Raw genomic sequence first — 20,202 nt, forward strand, 5'->3', positions numbered from 1 at the left:
ATCTTTGGAATCTACCTTCACTTCCACCCATCCTGGGGATTCCTCTGTTTACTCCATCATTTGGTTGATTATAAACTCTAGGGAAATAATTTTTGAGACTTTTTATATCTAAATAATAAAAAATTATTTAGATATAAAAAATTATTTAGATATAAAGTTATATCTAACTTTTGTTAGGTATAAAATGGTAGAATTTGAAATAGCTCTTTCAAAATTTTATAGCAATGTGTTGGATTCTAGTATTGCATTTGAGAAGTCTAGTGCTATTCTAATTACCTTTTTTTTTTTTTAAATGAAAACCTTTAGTTCTGTCCGTGATTTGACAGTATCTTATTCTCAGTGTTCTAAATTTTATAATATAATATCTTGGCATGGCTCTGTTTTTAAACATTGTATTAGACATTTGGTGTGCCCTTTCAATTTAGAAAGTTATAATTTTCAGTTCTGGGAATTTTTTTTGGATTATTTCTTTAGTGATTTCCTCTCTGTTTTCTCTGTGTCTCTTTCTGGAACTTCCATTTTTCAAATGTTGGACATCCTGGACAGGTTCTCTAATTATCTTTTTATCTTCTGGGTTCAATATTTTTGACTTTTACTTTACTCTCAGGGATATGTCTATAATTTTATCTTGCAACCTTTCTGTTAGATTTTTTCACTTCTATTTTTATGCTTAAAAAGCATTACAAATGTCACAAAGCTCTTTTTTTTCTAAAAATGTCTCCCAGTGCATTCTTTTCATGTTTGATTGCTTCTTAGTTTTTAAAATATATTACTGAAAGTTTTATTTTTCTTCTGTTATTTATTCTCTATTTCCTTAAAGCTACCTTTTCTGGTTTTTTGTTTGTTTGTTCACTTGCTTTTTTTTTGACTCTTTTTTATAATAGAAGCCTTCATCAAACTTTTGGTGATCTTTAAGAGTTACGTATTACAAAACTGATTTCTAGCTTGGTTTGATATCCCAGCTTACTGAGTATGGATTTCACTGTGGAATGATCTGGCAGGATTGTTTGAGGAACCAGGATGAACACGTTTAGGTGTTTCTCTTGAACTAATCTGTTCCCCCAGAGAAAACTCATTCTGAGTCCGCTGCTTTGGGGAGTATGTATGCCTTAGCTGCTAGTATTTGGGGTAGGGTAGGAAGCAGAGTCTCAACATTCAGTTACTCAATTTCTCTTTAAAAAATATTTTACCTTACCCTTCACTACCTTCCTTATCTGAGCTAATGCCCTGCAATCCAGAGACCCTTTGATTTATACTCTTTGGAGACTAGACGGGATGACATCGGACAGATGGAGGGGAGGAGTGGGAGGTAAGATTTCAAGGTCTAACTGCTTTGTAAATAGACTTTAAACAAATCCTTCTGTATTTAGCCCGGTCTTACCTCCATTTTCAGAGATGTAAATAACTTCCCCCACTGCTAATTTAGGATTCAGCTTTTTGCTGTTACCTTCTTTATGAACCCTTGTTTCATTTTCAAGTCTACTTAACACTTTTTGTTTTAGATGGTGTATCAGGAAGGGAGAAGACACTAGTATATAGATTCACTCTAACATCTTTAACTACTGCCTTTAACACACATATACACACACACATATTCATCAATCTCACATACTGTAACAACTTAAAAATAACAATAAAAATTCTAAAACTTTGTTTAAGTAGACCACATATGGTTCTTGTCAAATCTACAGTAAAAGGCATTTCCAGTTTAAATATATTGAGATAAATCACCAAGGCTTTGCACAAGTTTTAGAAATTCTTTTCCCCCTCATTTTTGAATTTGTGAGCCTGCAAGATTCAACTTAAATGTTACCTCTTCTATAAATTCTATCCTGACTCTCCTAAGCTATAGCTATAAGTATACATTTTATGTTTATCTGTAGACTTAAAAAAAACATTATAATATATCCTATATTATAATAATTGTGTCTAAATTACTTACTATACTGTAAGTTTCTAGAAGCAGGAGTGATTTTTTTTTTTTTGGTCTGTGTACATGCAGTGAGTGCATGGCATATAATGAATAATCAATAAATGCTTTTTGGATTATTGAACTTAATATTTAAAAAAGGAAACCACACTTTCAAGAAATAAATTAGGTTATGATCTTTTTAAATAACATGTTCACAGTACAAAATAATTTACTTTAGGATTCCTGTAAATAGCCCATGCCTCAAGTACATTTCAAATTTCATTATATGCTTTTTATGGAGGGACACAATTTAGTGTATCTCTTTTGCATATCTGTGTACATATACACACATTCTATATTGTTCTTTAGTTGGGATATTACTTATATTTAAAAAGAAGTATATGTTATTTTGTTGCACATTGGTTATGTTTTTCCCCTCCAAATATCTTTTGTTGGGAGAGCACTAAGTGGTTATTCACCCAGCTTTCTGATCAGTGAAATATATTTTAAGCAGCTAGTTCCAAAATACATTCAAATAGCATGTCCTATTCCTCATGAATTGCTATTACTTTGTTTAAATTTCCACTTGGACCACCAGCAATCCCTTAAGTACTTTTCCTACCAGCTAATGCTAGCTTTTAAAAATCTACTTAATGTTACTCCTTTCTTTCTCTTTGTTGCCTCTGTCACTTAATATACCTCTGTGCCTGCCTGATATTGTTCCTTTCAAGGTCTTTTTATGCTTTTAAGATGATCTTTCCTAGTCTATTTTTCTGCTGTCTTAGATGCTTAGATTCTGCTGTTTCTCCATTGCAAAGAGCTTAGTAGAGGAAGTGAATTTTTTAAAAAGTTATGTACAATATTAAAGAGAATAGAAATGCTGGTGGTTACCATATAACTAGTGTGCCAAGAAGGATTTTGATGAACTTTTAGAGCTATTTAATGAGACTATTAAAATGAGATTTGTTTAAATTTTATAGACCAGGGAAGGGGAAAAGAGGAACTTGAAAATTTGGCAATTGTTAAAGTTGAATGATGGGTAAATGAGAGTTTATTATTTTCTATTATCTTTATTTTTGTTTATATTAAAACTTTCCTAAGGTTTAAAAAAAATTAAAGTGTTGTTAAAAAATGTTTTTGACTCAGCAATCCCATTTTTTGATTTCTTTCCTCCGGTGTACAAGGACACATGTGCAGTTGTGTTAGTTATAGCATTATTTGGCTTGGAAAGGAAAATAACCCGGAAACAGTCTGATGAGTCTATTTCCATCATTAATGGAATTGTCAGACAAATTACAATGTATTTATACAAGGGAACATTATGCAGTAATTAAAAGAATAGAGTTATGTGCTAAATTCTGAATGTCCAAGATGTTAAGTGAACTGAGTAATGTGTATAATGTTATTTCATTTTTATAAAAAGAAACTATGTGAATATGCTGAAAGCTGTGAAAACCTATGTACCAAATTATCAGTATTGGTGATTTCTGGGAAGTAGGACCTGAAGGAATAGGGTGAAGAAAAAGATTATTTTTTTCTCTATTAATCTTTGTATTGTTTGCTTCGTTTCAAGTATGTGTTACTTTTGGGGGGAAATGTAGTAAAGATTTTTCAAATATAAATATTTGTAAAAAATATTTTCAAAGCGAGTATCAGTTCATTCATGATAATAAAAACTCATTTTTAAAGTTTAAAGAGGAGTGGAAAGTGATATACATAGGAAACCAAATGATGAATTAGGTTATATTTTGCTTTCAAAAAGAAAAATAAACGAATTGATACCCGTGTCTATGGAATATATATATTGAACTCTGACTCTATTCCCTAACTTCCAATAGAAATAGCCTGGTGACAATAAGAAGACTTTGGTCTTCTTTATATTAATTCAGTAGCCCCTAAAAATTTGACTGTGCCTAAAATTCAAGCTTTTTTATTATTGGTAATTAAACAAATATATTTCATAAATAAAGATGTCTAATTCTGGAGAAGCTATATTTAACTTACAACTAGGGTATGTAGTCATATCAATTAGAATTTGTCGATTGCAGACGACAGAACTGACTCTGGCTAACTTAGGCAAAAAGAAATGTATTGGAAAAGTTTTACTTGACAACTGGGCATTTTGCTTGATGTTTTAGTATGCCTCTAATTATTTCCTTCTTTTAATTAGAGCTTGGCACTGAAAGTTCTTCGCCAAACACCTTTTGTCATTTTGGTTTTTAAGGATTAAATTGTTTTTGTTTTTTTTTTTTTAATTAAGGGAAACATATAGCATTTTTAAAAAGGGAAACATATAGCATGTTATTTAAAGTGTATTTCAGTACATAATGAGTTTGGGATTAGTTTCATTTAAGAGGTTCAAATACTTCTTAAACATTCAAATACTTACAGATAGTCTCAAACTACAAATATTATTTTAGAATTGTCTCCATTGAGTTTCTCTTTAATGTCACATCAATGTGTGTGTGTGTGGCATAGTTTTTGTTTATTTGTTTGTTCGTTTCTTGTTTTAATGATAAATTTCCTGGGAGATTGATTCTAAGTTCTTTTTCATGTTAAATTATAATTTTATACGTATGCTATTCTTTATAATGTCTTATCTACTTAATTGGAACATGCTGATTTTACATTATGATTTTTTTAAATCTATGAAACAAATTCTTCCAGAAGTTTCTCACATATCCTTTAGAAATAGCACACTAATTTTGGCCATATTTTTCAAGTTAATTATATATCTGCATTTCATAACAGACTATTCTAAGAGGCTTACTACCATTTTTATTATAAATTATAAATCATTTATATTATATGTAAGTTCATATATAAAAGTTAATATACATAGATAAGTTATTTATAGTAAAGGTAAACTTAATGTTTTTCATTTTGAAAAGCGTCCATTTCTTATGTATCAGATATAGGGAACACTTGAACTTATATAGGGTACTCATTTTTCTCCTTTCCCTCCTTCGGGGCCAAGTTTTCAACTGGCAGTAGGGGTGGGGGCAATCAAGGTTTAGGCTCAAATATGGGTAGAGATTGAGAGGTGGGGAGTGGGTAGGTACATCTGGGGTTGAATTTGCTTCACAACTGATAATATCAAGGGATGAAGAAGTCGAGCAAATAAGTGAACACATTGAAGATAATGGGGGCCAAAACCCTGTGTGTCAAATTAGAATGAGAGGTATTAGTATGAACTCATTGCTTTGTTAGATAGATAGATAGATAGATAGATAGATAGATAGATAGATGATAGACAGACAGATAGATGTATGTGTATTTCCTAACTGTGTCTGGGTCATGGCAGTGAGCATAGCTAGCATCCAGATCTTGGTTTCTAAATATCATTCTCTACTGAAAAGAACCAGGATTTTTTGAAGAAATGTATGACTCCAGGGCTAGGCATTTTATGTCATAAAATAAGGAAACACTCAAAGGGTGATTACTACATGCCCAAAGGGCACAGGACCTGGTTTCAAGTCTGAGACAATTTGAGTATCAAAAGAAATGATAGAAACAGATTGTAACTCTTTGAGTAAAATATGACTCTATGAATCCATAATAATAAATATATAAATGAAGGAAAACAGAAACTTTAGCCTATATTAGAATGTCATTTAGTAAATCTAGAACAGGTGCTATATAAATCTAGAACCTTGGCACTAGTGACATTTTGGGCAAGATAATTCTTTGGTGATTGAGGTGGAGAGCACTGTCTTGTACACTGTAGGATGTTTGGCATCTTCCTTGGCCTTTACCTACTAGATAGTAGCATCCCTTCTCATCCCCAACATCCAGCTGTGAAAAACAAAAACGTTCTCAGACATTGCCAAACATCCCCTAGGAGGCAAAATTACATCCCCCATCCTTATTTGACAACCATTAATTTAGAAGGAATGATGGAATTAGAAAATTAACATTTAGTAGTTATCATAGTAATAATTGATTGAGGCATGAATTATCAATGGATGCTAAAACATGTAAGTAAAAATTTGATGAGGAATATGATATTAACTTAATCTCAAAGTGTCTCTTCACAAAATACTAACTACTTAGTTGATCAATACAACATGCTTATAATTAACTTTACAATGAGAAAACTCGACAAATACAACTTTAATCAAATAATAAAAATTAACATCAACACTAATGGAGCAAATCAACATTGCATGCCTCCTAATAGATGCTCTCTCAGTGCATCTATTAGGAGGCATGCAATGTTGATTTGCTCCATTAGTGTTACTTCTGTGGTAGTCCTGCCGAAAATCACAAACCACGAGGAAAATCATGTACAGCTAAATTGGGAGACAGCCTACAAAGTAACTGGACTGCACTCTTAAAAAATGTTCAGGTCATGGCAGACAGAGAAAAATGGAAGAACCGTTCCAGAAATTTGACTGGGTTTGTGGATTAGATGGTAATATTGTATCAGTGTTTATTTCCTGGTTTTGAGGATTGAGTTGTAGTCATATGGAAGAGTCTTTTATTCCTCAAACACACTACACTTATTTCCTTGAGAATGTTTCAGTTTCTGTTCTCTGTGTTTTTTTCTCAGTTCTTCCCATTGGTGGCTCCTTAAGGACTCAGTTGTCACTTTCTCAGAGAGGCCACCCATAACTGCCTTATCTAAAGTACCTACCTTTCCTCAATCTCTATCACTTTGTCTATTTTATTCATAGCATTCATTGTTACCTGTGATTACCTCTTTATTTCTTTGTTGAATACCTGTATCATTCTACTGAAGGACGCTCATGAGAGCAGAGGCCTTCTCTGTATTGCATCCTCAGTCTAAAACAGTGCCTCATACTTAGTGGACTTGCAGTAACTATTTGTCAAATCAGTGACTGCACCTGTGAAATCTGGCCCTCTACGTTAGCTGGTTGGTCATGTAACCTATCTGGGTATGTTAAGATGAACAAGAGAGTACTTTCTAAATGTTGTAAAAATTAGTGTCTACTGAGAAAAAGAGATAAAGTGGTTTGGGTTGGGGTGTGGGAGTGGAAGGGGGAGAGAAAGGGAAGGATAAAGAGAAAGAAAAGAAATATAATTGTTTGACATAACCTAAAATAGCTCATGGGATTACTTATATGTGCTTAAAGAGTTGGACTGAATACAGCTTCTCTGGGGCATATTTTGCCCAACCATTGACTTAGGGCCCAATGAGTTGTTCGGATCTAGCTCATTCTGCTTTCTGTGCCATCTGGGCCCACATTAAAGCTGTAAATAATCAAATTCTTTTTAAGAAGTAGAGGCCAGACATTGTTCAACACAGAACTAAAGGTTGGAAATAGGTAATGTTGTGTAATTGTGATCTTAAGTTCTGTCAAGGTAAGAAATGTCCAAACCTGTAGAGAATTTTTCTGAGTTTATTTCATCCAAACTGACGACATATGCTGGGAGCAAGATCTCAAATGTTCTGCAGAATTAACACTTTTGCAGCTTCTTTTGTGCATTCGAAATTAAAGAGGGAATGTAAGATTACAAGGAGGTGGGAAAAAGCAAGGTGGGGATTGGATTACAGGATAGTTAACAAGATTAAGTGCTTTCCTGAGGGTAGTTAAGGTTTATTTTAAAGGTGTGTTAACCTGGGTGCACAGAAACAATGGACAGGGCTTGCTTCAGGCAACGATAACCTTTTTCTAAAAAGTTATATGCCTGGGGCGTAACTATGAACCATGGCCTTCCCAGTTAGGAATTTATGATCAGATCATCCTGTGAGGTTATTTTCCATAGAGCTCCCCACTCACCTATTTTTTTTAGAAAAAATTTTCTCATCTTTCTTTTAAGAATTTTATATTTTCTAATTACAGTTGACATACAATATTATATTAGTTTCCGGTTTATAACATAGTGATTAGACATTTATATAACTTACAAAGTGATCACCCCAATAAATCTAGTACACCATACAATAATTACAATATTATTGACTATATTCCTTATGCTATACTTTACATCTCCGTGGCTATATTATAACTACAAATTTGTACTTCTTAAGCCCTTTCGACTTTTCACCTGTACCCAATCCCCCTCCCATCTGGCAATCATGAAAATGTTCTCTAGATCTATGAATCTGTTTCTGTTTTTTGTTGTTGTTGTTCTTTAGATTCCACATGTAAATGAAATCATATGGTATTTGTCTTCTCAGTCTGACTTACTCAGCACAATACCCTTCAGGCCCATCCATGTTGTTGCACATGGCAAGATTTCATTCTTTTTTATGCCTGAGTAAATTTCCATTGTAAATATATACCACCTCTTCTTTATCCATTCATTCATTGATGGGCACCCAGATTGCCTCCATATCTTGGCTATTGTAAAAATTGCTGCAATTAACATATGGAGACACATGTCCCTTTGAAGTAGTATTCTGGTTTTTTTTTGTTTTTTTTTTTTTCAGCTAAATACCCAGAAGTAGGATTACAGCCTCTTTCTTTGTTATAGCCTTTGTTTTAAAGTCTATTTTGTCTGGTATAAATATTGCTTCCCCAGCTGATTTTTTTTTTTTTTTTTTTTTGGTTTCCATTTTCATGAAATATCTTTTTTCCTCCCTTTACTTTTAGTCTCTGGGTGTCTTTCGATCTGAAGTAAGTCTCTTTTAAGAAGCATATGTAAGGATCTTGTTTTCTTATCTGTTTGGCACCCCGTGTCTTTTGATTAGAGCATTTAATCCATTTACATTTAAAGTAATTATTGCTAGATATGTAGTTATTTCCATTGTATTATTCATATTTTGGATCTTTTTTTCCCCCCTTCTTTTTCTTAAAGAAGTCTCTTTAACATTTCTTTTAAAACTAGTTTGAGAGTGAGGAAGTTCCTAAGCTTTTTGTCTGGGAAGCTCTTTATATGTCCTTTGATTCTAAATGATAGCTTTTCTGGGTAGAGTAACCTTGATTGTAGGTCCTTGCTTTTTTATCACTTTAAATATTTTATGATAATCCGTTCTGGCTTGAAAAGTTTCTTTTGAAAGATTAGCCGACAGTCTTATGGGAGATCCCTTGTAGGCACTATGGCCTAGAAACTTCTCTGGGCAGTAAGTTGATACAATTATAAAGATTACTGTGTTTTCGCTTATAGATCACAGTCCTGTGCTACCTCTTGTCCAACATCTGAAAAATATTGCCTCATGTTTCATGTATCAGAAATTGAGGCTTCAGAGGTATGTGGCTTAACTGTAGTAGCAGGTAGTACCTAGTAATACATTTCCCAGTACATTGGAATGGTCAGAGAAATTTTATTGAGACCTGGGTTGGTTTGGAGGCAGAAGACAACAGCTGAGTATCTCTTTCACTCTTTATAAAGATCTCCTTTGGCTTTGGATTCCAAGAAATGAAAAGAGAAACTCTGGTTTTGTTTTGACTGAATATTGACTAGATGCTTTGATAACATTATCTAATTGCATTATATTATGTATGCAATATATGAATCATTTACTACTGATTTATATCCACAAATGAGAAATTTAGTCTCAGAAGGATTAAGTGAGTTGCTAGAGGCGGCTCAATCACTTTATGTTAGAACATGCCTTTGACCAAGGTTAGTCTGACTTCAAGGCTGAACTCTTTATATTACTTTGCCTCCCAAGGCTCAGAGATTCAGTAAGGAAAAGTAGTATTCAGAAACCTCCAAACAAAAAGCTCCTACATTTTTGTTTTTAGATGTTTATTTCAGCAGATAATTTTTTATTGCTAGATAAGAACAACTTGCTAAAATTCAATGAAATATCAACTCATAGCTTATGTGTTCAGTATCATTGGAGGTACATATTCTCTCCTAGTTTACATATGACCCCCCCAGAGACAATTGTGACCTATTGATTATACCCAGTGTGACATTTCTTACGTTCCTGTGGCTTGGGAACATTTAAACTTTCATACCATATGGGATTAGATGATTTACAAATTAGGTATTGGCCCATTTTTATCTTTTTTTGAAATACTGCTTTAACCCTAGTTTGATTTTAAAATTAGATGCTTATTGTGTTATCACAAGTAAGCGATTTGGGATTTTGCCAGGTCTTTACGGTTTTTTTTTTTTTTTTTGTCCCAATGCACATCCTAAAATCATTTTATGACAAGATTAGCAGCTATTACAGTGGTAGATTTGGATGGCTAAATATTTGAAAGCAATTTAAAAGACTTGTTTATATTGTTGTAAAAGTATAAGATTATAGATTACGATTTAAGATGGCAATATAAAACATTTTATCTTCATTCTATATACCCATTGGCTATAGAGATTTTTATAAAATAATCCATATATAAAATCATTGGACTTTTTTTTTTTTTGTCATCAGAATGCATAGAATCAATATGATGGAGGTATTTGTAAGACCAGATTTGTTTGTTCATTCATTCAGTCATTTGATTAACAAATATTTACTGTGCTAGATACTCTCTTAGGTCCTGGGATTCAAAGAGAAATAATATCTGGTCTCCGTTCTCAAATAGTGTATAGTTTAATGAGGTAGGCAAATAACTTGCTAAATTTTAATATATTAGGATGTTGTAATAAACATGAGAGAACTGCTATGGAAGCATAGGGAAAACAGAATTGTGACCTATTTTTAATACATTTTCTTTACATAGTTTTGTTTTTTACAATAATTTTTTGTAGAAAAGTCTGAATCTGCTAGAGCGTATGTTCCAACTGTTTCACATATGTGCTAGCAAAGAAGCAGAATATAAGATATCAGGAATCCAGCAATAATATGTGTATCCTGACAAACTTAAGTATTTAGCTTAGCCTAATCTGTAAATGGAAATGTTTTCAGTTCCATAAACAAGGGGATACCAGTTAGATATCAGTGTGTTTCACAAGCCTTTTTCCCTGATATAAAAGGATGCTTCCAAGCCAATGTACAATGTAGCGGATCCTCTTAAAATTGAGAGTTACAGTCAACACTGAAGTCAAAGTTCTAAGGCTATTCAAAGCCCAAGGTAGACTTTCATGGCTCATTTTATCTAAATGAAACATACTCTAATTTATTCAAAGCAATATTTCAGTTACCTATTCTTAAATATGCCAAAAGAGTGGTGTAGTAATTTGGAGAAATAACTTCATTAATAAGTGGAGGATTGCTGCAGCAAAGAGTAATTGCCTGACACTAATGGGGTAGCAGTATACCCAGAGATTAAAAGAGTTTTAAAAGGTTAAAAACAACAGCTGTGTTTAAGGATTAGTGAATTTTAGTTCGCTTCCAGAAAATGAAGCAATTACTTTTTTTGTGTGAAATGTTTCATTATGTATAATATTAATTTAAAAAGAAATCGATAGTTCTAAAGTATTAAGGAACTTTTGGCTGAGATTTTCCTATTGGAGTTACACAGCATAACAAAGGAAACTTAATCTTTTGAATACCAACCTTGAGTATTGAGTTCCCAGAAATGATCTTTACTAAATTCATTAGTTCCTACTTGTTGGAGATTCTAAGAGTAAGAAATTGAATTGTTTTGTTTTATAAAATGCTTTTTTTTTTTTGAGCAAATATATTCGCAATCTTCGTAGATCCTACTTTGTACATAATACTCTTGGATATCCAGATTGGTTAGGGTAGATATATTTATGATTAATTTAATATTCTGGCCAGCAAAGTTCATTTATTCTACAAAAACCCACTATATTTGGTTTTTAAGGTTTGTGAATATTTAGAACCCAGGGAGATATACATTTTATACTCATATTAGACATCGTTGCATTTTTAAAATGATTTGACCTTGAGCATAGAATTTGTGCTCCAGATTTTAGTTTCCTCATCTATAAAGTGACATATTTGGATTATATAATCAACAAATTCCCTAATGAGATTTTTAAGATCCTTAATACTCTATCAGTGCCTCATGATTTTGAATAAAGACTAAATTTTAAAAAATCCAAGTAGCAGACAAATTTTTTGTATTTTCTTAGTTAGCATATTGAGTATGCAAATGAATATAGCTTTGGGCAATGTAATATGACTACCTTTCTATTATGTATCATATCAACCATTGGAACAACCTTTCCCTAAGTTTTGTCCCAAGTTCTTTTTTTTTTTTTTAATTCCACTTATTAAACTCTGTTTAAATGGTTTCTGCCAGTTGCCATAGTCTGTTTAAATTGTCATCATTCAAAGTAGTATTTTAATTATTTTTTTCATTGGTGTCCTAAGCTCTTCAATTTCCACTGACTCTTGTAACTTCACTTTTACTGTTGATTTATTGCCCAAAACATCATTAACCTTATTCAGAAATTTTGGCTTTCAGTACATAGCCAATCAAGACCTATATGAAAATCCTTTTAAAATTGTTTTCTTCATCAGACAATATATATTTGTACTGAATCCTTCATAATTGTTCTGCCATGACTCTTTGAGGGTAAAAGCCTGTGGCTGAGAGAAGACAGTATGTAAAATCACCACAAGGAGAGAAATGATTGTCATGAGCACTAATTTATTCAGTCGTATCCATTTATTCTGTGTATCCCCTGCAGCATCTACTGTAGCCCTATACGTATAGTGAAGGAACAAGTATTTGTTGAATGAATGAATGATCAAAACAATGGATAGTATAACTTTGCCACAAATTGTTTTTGGACCGTCAGAGTATATATTTAAATTATATACTGTAAGAATAAAAGTATGAGATGCCGAAGAAGAGGAAATTGACATTAAGAAAAGAATTTTCTGTTTCTTTTCCATTCAGTAGTATTCACCATTTTTAAGCTTCTTTTATATGAATTTAGCTGTGTTATTCTTTGTTTATTTCTAATCTCAACATTTGTAAGTTATGAACTATTTCAAGTACACAGAAAAGCATAGAGAATATGAAACATCCATATAGCCACCATCCAGATTTAGCCAGAGTAGACAATGAATTTTTTATAACAGTACATAGTTATAAATCAATCTCGGCACGTCCTATAATACATTAGTTATTTCCACTATCTCCAGACTATGGCGCTAGTGATACAAATTAAAGAATCACATAGATAAGTTAATTTTTTGTATGTGAATTCCCTCTTCAGCATTTCATACTTAGAGTCATTTTCTTTGGCCTTTAAATTGGTCACTTTGCATTATTTGTATGAATATCTAATATAAACAGAGAGAGAATTTTGTGTGTGTGTATGCATGTGTGTGAAATCTATAGTGAAATCACAGTTTAGAGAAGGAATTATACGTTTAAAGTCTTCAATTTTGTGAAAACAATGATTCCACATTTCTTCAAGTGGCTGCCATGGAATGGAAATTGAAATCCCTGGGGGGGAAGTTGCTAGAAATCATAGTATTCCTTTTCAAAGTATTTTGCATCCCCTTATATGTATGTTCAGTACTTCATTTCTAACCCCTACACACTGAATCATGCTGTGAGTCATAATACTGTGTTATGTTTTAAATTCAAATATTGTTTTTAAAGGGAAATTGCTACTAATGTTGGCTAAGCTGCACATAATAGTTTAGTAAATGGTTGTAGGTTTGATTCTTCTAATGTCAATCTAAATGTGAACTAATATTGTTCAAAATCCTTTTAAGACATTGAATAATTGTTTCAGTTAACTAAATGCTTTACCAAATAATATCAATTTATGAAGTATAGTTGAGTTTAGTGCATTTATTATTTAAAGAAAAAAGTAATAGGGGCATATCTACATAATTAAATGTTAATGGATATCTTTTGAGTAGCCCTGTGTTCAGAGAAAGAGGCAATTTAGTATCTAAATAGAGCAATGAAATTATAGATCATTGAAAAATTTCAAAAGTAATGTATGACTTAATTTGCTCCTTTTTCACTTAATTTTTTAAAAAAGCAACTCTATTGAGATATAACTTATATAAATGTACAAATTTTATTGTACATTTTGATGAGTTTGGAAAATTTTATATACTCATGTAACCACTATTGCAATCCATATATAGAACATTTCCATCAAACCAGAAAGTTCTTTTGTGTTCTATTCCAGTCAATGCCTTTTTTCCTCCTAGGCAACCATTAATCTATTTCTGTTACTATAGGTTAGAGTAGACTCTTCCAATATTTCATATAAATGCAATCATGTATGGACTCTTATTTTTTTCTCTAGTTTCTTTCACTTGGCTAAATGTTTTTGAAATTCATTCATGTTGTGTATATCTGTTGTCTATTTATTTATTTTTATTGCTGAGTAGTGTTGTATGAATATATTCATAGTTTGTTTATCCATTCATTTGTCGATGGACATTTCATTTCCACTTTTTGGCTATTTCAAATAATACTGTTGTAAACATTCATGTACAAGATTTTTTGTGTGGAAATGTTTTCATTTCTTTTGGGTGTATACCTAGGAGAGAATTTCTGGGTTGTAGTAAGTGTAGTAAGTAATATTACCAAACTGTTTCACTAAATGATTAAATTTACAATTTTACATTGCCTCTAGCAATATTCGACAGTTCCAGTTGCTTTGTATCCTTGTCAGTGTTTGGATGTTGTCTTTTTATTTTACTGTCTTATTATTTTATATTGTCTTTTTAGCTATTCTACTGGGTATACAGTGCATCTACCTATATATGATTTAATGATATACCTGATGACTATGATATTGAGCATCTTTTCATGTGCTTATTGGCTGTTTGTATTATTTTTTCATTTCTGAAGTGTATGCCAAATCTTTTGCCCATTTTAAAATTGGATGGTTTGTCTTCTTATTAATGAGTTGTGGGAATTCATTATGTGTTCTGAATACAAGTCCTCTGTCAGGTAGGTATTGAGAGCATTTTCTCCCAGCTGGTGGTTAGCCTTTGTGTTTTCTTAATGGCATTTTCCAAAGAGCTAAGGATTTTAAGTTTTAATACAGTCTAATTTATTATTTTTCTATAGTTCATGCTTTTTGAGTCTTATTTAAGAAAACTTTGCCTACACTAAGGTCATAAAAATTTTCTCTTATGTTTTCTTCTAGAAGTTTTATAGCTTTTGCTCTTATATTTTGTTTATGGTCCATTTTCAGTTAATATTTACATATGGTATGAGATAGAGATCACAGTTCCTTTTTGTTGTTGTTGCACATGGATATTCAGTTGTTCCAGATTCATTTATTAAAAAGACTTCATTAATTTACTGTTAAATTAATGTTGTATCTTATTAGAAAATTAATTGAGCATATGTGTACAGGCCTATTTCTAGACTCTGTTTCATTCATCTGTCATTTATGCCATTACCACACTGTTGTCTTTATTGTGGCTTTATTAGTGAGTCTGGAAATGGGGTAAGTCCTCCAACTTTGTTTTCGCTTTTCAAAATTATTTTGGCTATTCTGGGTTTTTGCATTTGATATAAATTTTAGAACCAGCTTTTCAGTTTCTACTAAGAAGTATATTGGCATTTTGACTGAAAAAGCACTGAATCTATGGATGAATTTTGGGGAATTGACACTTTAACAACATGAAGTTATGCAATCCATGAAAATGATATGGCTCTCTTTTTATGTATACATTCCTTAATTTCTCTCAGCAAAGTTTTGTAGTTTTCATTTTGCAGGTCTTGCACATGTTTTGTTAAATTTATTTCTAAATATTTCAATTTCCTGATGTTTATTGCTAGAAATCAGTTTATTATAATTGAGAAATATATTTTAAGTACAAGTAAGGTAAATTATTAGAAAAAGCTCTCTACCTATGAGATCGGAATGATTTGGTCAAATCAAACAAATTTTGCCAATTTTTATTCTGTAGATAAAAGATGTAGATCATTTTTAGAAGGTAGATTTACCACCACTTTATGACATATGCATTTCAATAAACACTTTAAAAATTTTTTTGTGTATATTGAACGTAATACTAGCTAACAAATTTAAAATTTTATTGGTTACTCTTGTGACTTTTGTGATCATTAAATCTGGCACAGCAGCTAGAATTATTACATTTAAATATTATTGCTTTTAGCATCTATAAATTTTTTATTGTATTTATTTTCTTTACCACCGTATTACTATAAAAATGTTGCTTTATTTGTCTCAAAGTAAATAAAAGTGTATAATTATAAAATAACATGCATAAGTCATAATAAATCACTTCCATGAACAAACCGGTATCTTCAATAATAATGCACATATTTGTGCACATATTTTTTAATGCAATGTTAATGAAAACTCCAATGGCTATTTGTCAAAGCATAATGACAAAAATAGATAATTTCTGAAAATCGTTATCATAATGTTTGGTAATCATATCTGTTAGTGTCTCCTTTGTTCCCTCATTCATTTTTAACTCTAAAATAGTAAAAATTAAATGGATCTTTACTCTTAAGTGAATATGCCAATATAAACAAAATACAGCATTTATCTATCTATCTATCTATCTATCTATCTATCTATCTATCTATCTATTACTACAGCATGTGGTATTTCTAGGTGGTCTCCCATCCAAGTACTAACGAGGTCCGACCCTGCTTAGCTTCTGAGATCAGATGAGATCGGGCATGTTCAGGGTGGCATGGCCATAGACTAGTGCTCAGTACTTTAGATTCTTTACTAATTATCTTTGAGGTCTAAAATCATTGAAGTTTCTGAAATCTGACTGAATAAAAAGATTCAAGGATTGCCCCTTCAGTATTTAAACTTTTATTTAGTACTAATTGGCCTCGAGGGCTGATTGACTAAAGCATTTGAACAAATACAATGTTTTCTGAATTTATTTTGAATTTAGTATGTACTTTGAAATGTAAACCAACTGTTTACAAATGTTTGATTTTAACTGATTATTTAATTTTAAACTGTCTAACTTTAATTTTAACTGATTGATCATTTAATATTATCTGATTGATTATTTTAGTACTGTACCTCTCTATTAACTTACTATAAAGACAGTAGTACTGTATTTTTTGTTTTAGTAAGAAATTATCTCAACAAAAACTGTATTTAAGTAACGTAGTTTGAGTGACCCAATGTATTCAGAGAGAATATTGAGTCGTTCTATCAGAGGTAAGATAATACCATATCTGGGTAAGATTTAGAAATTGTATGTTAAGTGACTTATATTTAAATTTCATAAAGATTATAGAAATTTTAATACATGGATAAAATTGACTGCATTTAGTTACATGTATAAAAACAACACTATATTTATAGCTTCCCCATATAATACATTCTCATTGAAAAAATATCCAGCAATATAAAAAACCCGAAAGTCCCTTTTCATTCCATAGAAATAGCATTTGTTAATGGATTTTCTTCTAGGCTTTTAAATGCAAGTATAAACATAATTTAAAAACTCTTTTTGTATTTATGTTATTCTGTACCCACTTTTTTTGTCTTTCTCTAACTTAACAGTAAATATTAAACATCTGACCATAACAACTCACTAAACTTCTAGTTCATTTTTTTTCCCTAGTTCATTTTTTTTAAATGGCTGCATACTACTGCATTGTGAACTGTTCCTTAGTTTATCAGAGTCCCCATTGATTGATGGTTAAATTTGCTTTGACCTTTTGGCATTTTATACAGTGTTTTAAGGGGGATATATACTACTTTATATTGATTTTCTGTTGTCCTAACAAATTTTCACAAACTTACTCTTTTAAAACAACATAAATTTATTATTATCTTACAGTTTTATGGGTCAGAATCTAACACAAGTCACACTGGGCTAAAATCAAGATGTATGCATTCTGTCATCCTTTCTGAAAGCTCAGAGGCAAATATATGTTCTTGTCATTACTAGCTTCTAGGGTTTGTTCACATTTCTTGGCTCATGGCCTCCTTCCTCCATTTTCAAGGTGGGGAAATAGGAAATCACCATTAGGACTACTGAGTTTAAGAATATGTGTCTGAGATCCAGGAATCAGAAAGATATCATTGTACCTTTCTCTTTCACCCATAGAGATAATGGCTGGACAATAGAATGCTTTTGCAGAAAAACCCACTATGCTTTCCAACGGCAATAGCTTAGCCAAAGCATTATGTTCACATTTCGAATCCCACGTAAGTGCATCTAAGTGATGCAACCTATTTTGCATCCAGAACCTTAGCTGCAAAGGAATCTGGGAGAGTAGTTTTCCTGCTTTTTTTGTACAAGAACTCAGTTTATTAGGAAGTTGGAATGCAGGCTGAGTTTCTATTTCACCATATTTTGCACAGTAGATATGTAGCCACATGCTGAAAGGTTGCTACTAATTTGTGTTTGCTGCATGAGGTTGACCAAGAGCTAGGAAAGTGAGTCCTTTTTATGAGAGCCAGGATTCTTAGTTGCAAAAAAACAGAATCCATGTTAGTTGGTTTAACTGAAAAGGAATTTATTAAAGTATTAAGGAACTCCTAGAATCCTGGGAGAGCCAGAAAGTCAGACTTGTGTGAGATGAATCAGATACAATGCCCAATACACATTGAGAAACCGCTTCAGTGAAGGCATTCTTGATGCCACCACTTGCCATTGAACCCATAGTCTGTGTTGAATCTCATGAAACACTTGCCTCTTCACTTTGCTCACTAGTAAATTGAAGTCATATGTGAACGTGTTTGATTGGCTGAGCCTGCTCTATTAACAAGGTAAGATGGAGAGTGAGTTCTAGCTTTTACTCTGGAGAGGAGGAATTCACAATGTGGGAATTTTTTAGACCTTAAAAGGATGTTCAAAAGATGTGAAGTATCCAGAGACATGAAGATTTCTGCTATATATAATCAGCAATAAATTGAAGACAAATAAACTGTATTTTATAAATGGAATAGTCTGGTTTCCCAGGATATTTAAAATTCTCTTTGTTAACTCCTAACTTTTTATGGATCTGGTTTAATCAGTCCAGCCTATCTCCTCTGGGCAATGCAGGACTGTTTTAGGACATGTGTAGGCCTTAGGAACTCTTACTTTTGGAGGCAGACTCTATCGAGCTCATTAAAGTGTACCCACATCCCACATTAAGTACAATTTAAGTTCAACCACATGTGTTAAATTGAAACTTACCTCTTGTTATGTTTTGTTTGAACCTTTATTGATTTTGATCTTACAGTTTTGTAATATTGGCACAGTATTTTTTTTTAGATTTCAAATGTTAGGTCTTTGGAAAGCACAGAGCCCTAAAGCAGTGTGTTTATAATGTCTAATGCATCAAACAACCTTAATGCTTTGTGTGGAATCCATTGTTCAAATTTGGACCAAAGGGTAAAATTGGTAGCCTCTCTCAGCAAGATAGTGTAGCAACAGTGGTAATAAGTGATAAAATCCCCAAGGGGAGAAGAGGAGACAAGAATCAGGTACCTGTGTGTGTACAGCATAATAAAAGGAACACATTGCTAGTGGCTTTTGTTATGGTTTAGAAGATGTACCTGTTTTATGAGAACTGTGAAATTAACATAATATGCCATAGAAGAATGTGTAGATATGTAAAATAATAAGTATATCACAAAATCAAACCAAGCTATCATTAGTATTTCTAAACAGGTAGAAAGTGATAAATAATCTTTGTGTACTATGGAATCCCTTTTAGCAAGGATCTATTCAAAATGAACAAATCGTTCCTTTGATCAGCATTGCCAGTCTAATGTGACAATTTTATCAGAATGTATTTTTCTGTGTTTTACTGACGTTGAAAAATCACAGTACTTTTGTGAATTAGGCAGTCTACTAGTATCAGTTGGTATTTTAATTTTCTTATAAATCTGTAAACATTTGTATATATTTCTTGAGGTCCAGGAAATAGTCTTAAAATGTTTTTTCTTCCATGGTTGATACTAATGGGTTTTTAAAGTGCAAAGAGTCACCATCATCAGACACAATAGGTGATATAGTGCCATCATTCCCTCTTTTTAGTATTTACATAGATTTTTGCCATCTGAGAAATATTCAAACAGTGTCACTGGTTGTCTAGGTTTAGGTGAATTACACAATTATTTTAGTAATTATAAATACAAATTTATTAATTGTATAAGTCTAATATAAGCTCAGTATATAGGATATAGTTTAAATCTCTAGCTTCTATTTTAAAACTTTTGAAGGATCACATCTAGGTATATGAAATAAAAAAGTAACATATTCTTCTGTGTATAATTTGTGTTTTACATGGGTTATACAGTTAAGTCTCAGGCTGTTTTTTAATTAATAGAAATATTGTTACTTTCGTGATTTAAAAAATTTTTCTTTTTCATGAAAACAGCAACAGATATTTAGAACCCAGCCAATACTTTTTCCCCCCATTTGTGAGAGAGAGAATATTCATGTAAAGAGATAGAATATACAAAAGCTAGGTGCAATGAAGTGCATCCAAGACATTACTAGGCCTTTGAAGGTAGTATGAAATTTGGAGCTAATAACATTTAATTACATTTTAAAAAATATTAGTTTGTTGGAGTCGTTC

General features: G+C 31.9%; 1 protein-coding gene and 1 pseudogene across 2 annotated transcripts in view; one reads left to right on the plus strand and one right to left on the minus strand.

The window, feature by feature from the left end:
• CAMKMT (calmodulin-lysine N-methyltransferase) overlaps positions 1-20,202 on the plus strand; it is a 326,415-nt gene that overhangs the window by 30,405 nt on the left and 275,808 nt on the right. The gene's annotated exons all lie outside the window — the stretch shown is intronic.
• LOC118605724 lies at positions 16,243-16,361 on the minus strand (annotated as a pseudogene).

The sequence above is a fragment of the Rousettus aegyptiacus genome, unplaced genomic scaffold (assembly GCF_014176215.1).
Source record: "Rousettus aegyptiacus isolate mRouAeg1 unplaced genomic scaffold, mRouAeg1.p scaffold_m13_p_7, whole genome shotgun sequence".
Taxonomy (NCBI): Eukaryota; Metazoa; Chordata; class Mammalia; order Chiroptera; family Pteropodidae; genus Rousettus; species Rousettus aegyptiacus.